This window comes from Sus scrofa, chromosome 9, assembly GCF_054392235.1.
Source record: "Sus scrofa isolate SSC_HxYL_T2T_F1_AM1 chromosome 9, Sscrofa_HxYL_maternal_Yorkshire_Landrace_v2.0, whole genome shotgun sequence".
NCBI lineage: Eukaryota > Metazoa > Chordata > Mammalia > Artiodactyla > Suidae > Sus > Sus scrofa.
In genome coordinates this window covers 24,467,493-24,471,854 of record NC_139391.1, presented here as the reverse complement: position 1 = coordinate 24,471,854, position 4,362 = coordinate 24,467,493, and the positions used below count along the sequence as shown (strand labels likewise).

The 4,362-nt window shown below is 43.1% G+C and overlaps 1 pseudogene; it reads right to left on the bottom strand.

Annotated features, from left to right (window-relative positions):
• Positions 1–3,263: 3,263 nt before the first annotated feature.
• On the bottom strand, positions 3,264–3,682 carry LOC146399790 (DNA-directed RNA polymerases I and III subunit RPAC2 pseudogene; annotated as a pseudogene).
• Between the last annotated feature and the right edge of the window lie 680 nt (positions 3,683–4,362).

Here is a 4,362-nt window from a genome sequence, read left to right as displayed (position 1 = left end):
AAAAGAAGACAAAAGAAAACAAGGAAGGTCTGAGACTAAAGGTAATGTGGGATCCCAGATAGCATTTGGGAACAGAAAAAAATATCAGGCAAAATATAAGAAAATCCTAATAAAATACGGACTTTAGTTAATACTAACGTGTCAGTATATATTTTTTTCAGCCGTACTCATGGCATGTGGACGTTCTCAGGCCAGAGAATGAACCTGGGCCACAAGCAGTAACAATGCTGAATCCTTAAACACTAGGCCATGGGGGAACTCCAATAATATATCAATATTGTTTCATTAATTGTAACAATTTCACTGTAGTAATGTATGATGTTAACAACAGGAAAAGCTGGGAGTTCCCGTCATGGCACAGCAGTTAACGAATCCGACTAGGCAACATGAGGTTAAGGGTTTGATCCCTGGCCTTGCTCAGTGGGTTAAGGATCCGGCGTTGCTGTGAGCTGTGGTGTAGGTTGCAGACGCGGCTCGGATCTGGCGTTGCGGTGGCTCTGGTGTAGGCCGGTGGCAACAGCTCTAATTCGACCCCTAGTCTGGGTACCTCCATATGCCGTGGGAGTGGCCCAAGAAATGGCAAAAAGACAAAACAACAATGACAACAATAAAAAAAACCAATAGGCAAAGCTGGGTGCAGGGAATATTACAATGTCAAGGTTATGCAAATTTTTGTAAATATAAAGCAATTTAAAATAAAAAAGTTTTTAAATGTTAAAAATAATGTAAGTAGCCATCCACTCCCTCACCCACCCAAATTTCACTCAGCAGCCAGGGAGAAACAGGTGGTGGGTGCCCCAGAGGCCACGTTCAGCATTATACCTCCATGCAACCCTTACTGGAGATTTTGTACAGGAAAGTATTTTGTAAGGGTGCAAACTCTTACACAGATTATGTCCTAATTTAGCTTAGCATATTTTTATTCATCTAACAAACACTGGTAACCGCTATGGACCAGGCACTTCTCTAGGTTTTGGCCAGTGAGGCTAAGAAGGACATCAGCCCTGACTCTGAAGAGCTAGAGCTTGAGAAGATTTAGATATTTAGAGCACCTGCCACAGTGCCACCAGATAAAAATTAGTGGATATATATGCATACCAGCCGCGGAAGATTTGTAAAGGAAAGAGCGATATCTTGCCCTGAGAAGGGAAGAGTGAAGGATTTCTGGGGAGGAGGTCATGTTGGAACAGAGCCTTGTGAACGGATGCATGTGAGGTCGCTGGGAATGTGAAGGCTGAGGGAGAATGGTGGGGGGTGACGGGGCCAGGGGACCGTCCCCGCAGAAGGAAGAGCCTGAGTAAAATGCTGGATGCAGAAGATCGTGTGGCAAGGTTTGAAATGTACATACGGCTTGTTATGTCTGGGGCAGACATAACAAGCCCTCACTCTACACCAGACACAATGTACGTGTATCTCATAACCATAAGGCCGAATAGTTTCCTCCTTAAAATTTTTATGTCCAAGCCCTAACTTCCAGTTCCTTGGAATGTGACTGTATTTGGTGACAGGGTCTTTAAGGAGGTAGTCAAATCAGAATGGTGTCATTAGGGAGGGCCCTGATGATCTTATAAGAAGAGGACATTTGGACACAGACACAGAGGGAAGACCCCATGAAGACACAGGGAGAAGACGGCCATCTACAAGTCAAGGGAAGAAGCCTTCAGAAGAAACCAAGCCTGCCGATACCTTGACGTCAGATGTCTAACCTCCAGAATTGTGCAAAAAATAAATTTCTGTTGTTTAAGCCACCCAGTCAGTGGAAGCCTTTGAAAAGTTTGTTATCGAAGCCTTAGAAAACAAATACAATTTTCTACAAACCTCTTCAATTATCCGTATTTCTCCATCTCCCCTGCTATCATCCTTCTCCAAAGCAACATCATCTCCTTCTTGAATTATACATTGTCTTCTAAATAGTTACTTAAATCTCTTCCTACAGCCCTTTACCAACAGTTGCTCAAGTAGCCTAAAAATGCAAAACAGCCTCATGACACCGTTCTTTAATGGTAATACATGGTGAAACTTTTTTTTGTGTGTGTGCATCTTTTTTGGGCTGCACCTGAGGCATGTGGAAGTTTCCAGGCTGGGGATCAAATCAGAGCTGCAGCTGGATGGGCTATGCCACAGCCACAGCAATGCCAGATCTGAGCCACATCTGCAATCTAGACTGCAGCTTGAGGCAATGCCAGATCCTTAAGCTATTGAGCAAGGCCAAGGATTGAACCTGCATCCTCATGAATATTAGTTGAGTTTGTTACCACTGAGCCACAACGGGAGCTCTTATGATGAAGCTTTAGATCAGGAGACCGAGCAGAACATTGCATTAGTCAAAGTGAAAAATACAGGGGCTTGAAATAAGACCATGGACCAGGGACAAGGAGGAAGGGATAGAAACTAGATAGGTTTTAAAGGCAGAATCCATCCAAAGGAAAGTCTCACTCATCAAACTGTGGGGAGAAGGAGGCTGAGGGATGGATCATGAATATCTCTTAGGCAGTGCTGTACCTAGAGTTTTTGATACTCAGAGTACACAATTTTAACTCCCCTTCTTTTATGTGACAAAATTATTTTCTGTATTGATCACAGTCATTATTTTATTGATTTGTACTTTAAAAATAATTAACACCCAAAAAAAAGAATGTGTTTAAATTCTGTCATTTAAAAATTCAATAAAGAACTTTATGTCTTGTCCAAATGTATTTTGTTTGCTTTCTAAACAAAAATATTACACCTCAAAGTGCAACAGTGCTTCAATATTTTAAACTTTTTTTTCCCATTTAAATAAAAGAGGGGATTTATTAGAAGAATACAGAGGCTCTCGGAGTTTCCATTGTGGCGCACTGGTTAACAAATCTGACTAGGAACCATGAGGTTAGAGGGTTCGATCCCTGGCCTTGCTCAGTGGGTTAAGGATCCGGTGTTGCCGTGAGCTGCGGTGTAGGCTACAGACACGGCTTGGATTTGGTGTTGCTGTGGTTCTGGCGTAGGCTGGTGGCTACAGCTCCGATTCGACCCCTAGCCTGGGAACCTCCAAATGTCACGGGAGCGGCCCAGAAAAGGCAAAAAGACAAAAAAAAAAAAAAAAGAAAAAGAAAAAAAAAAAAGAAAAGAAAAGAAAAAGAAAAAAATACAGAGGTTCTTGCAGGGACTCCGACAGCTGAAATGGTTAAGAGGTATAAGCAGGCCTTTCTGCAGGACAGATCATGTTGTCATCACAAACTTTTATTTCTGGGTTTTGTAACAGCACAAATGTGGTATCCTAGAGGTCAGTCCTCCCTGTATAGGCATAAGGGACCAGAATGTGGATTCCTTTCTGCCGATTTTTGATCCTTATATTCCTTTATGCTGACCTCAAACTAGTCAAGCACATGCTGGCAGACAGTCATGAGCTCAGTGAGGCCTCTCTGAAAGGGCTCCTCAGCTGGAAGGTCTGTATGCGCAAATTAATTTTGCTCTCTGAAGGATGGGTCATAGTGTAACCACAAAATCCCACTTCGGGGTTCTTCGTGATCAGGTAACCAAGAGAATTTCCGAGGGTGTGATCTTCCTTGTGCAAAACGAATGTCACTCAGTGTCTATCTGTTCCAGCTGCCTGGACCATTTCCAGGGCTGAGTTCCTCTCGCCTTCAGCCCCTGGGGTCTTCAATCCAGATAATTTTCTCTCCAGCTCCTGGTCCTCTTCCATCATGGGGGCGGCTTCCGGGATCTTCAGGTGGCGCTGGCCAGCCGAAGGCTCTGCCCCACACCGGGAACGTGCAGGTGCAGCAGGAAGGAAGGAAGGAAGGACCAAGGGAAGGAGCCTGGATAGAAGGAGGAGGAGGAGCCACAGCCACTGGGCGGGGCCTCAATATTTTAAACTTTTAGCACAGATGTTTACACAGAATGAAAGCAACGAAGGACCCAAGTTCTCTTTCCGTGTCTTTGCCATTATTGCGTTTGTGTTGTTTATTTCGAACCTTCTGCTTTATGCAGGACGATGTATCATTACAGGAACTGAAGGCACACTCTGTGCCTGAAGCTTAAATGCATCTGTTTCTTTCGATGTAGCGGAGTCCACATGTGTTGGGAGTCAACAGTTTAATGGGACGTTCTCTGGATTAATTTACATGAAGAATATAATGTTTATTATAGTACGTCAGAAAATAAATGGACTCATTTGAGACTTGTGTATATACTACTAAAACTCAAGAGTAACCGCAGCAATTATTTAGAACTTACATGTATCACTAACACTGTTTAGACTTGCCAGCACATGGTGATTTAAAAACAAAACAAAACAAAACAAAACAAAACTGGAGCAAATAGTCAAGTTTACTATTGTGCTTAAATTGTCTATAGCTCACATACCTCATAACTGACTGTACT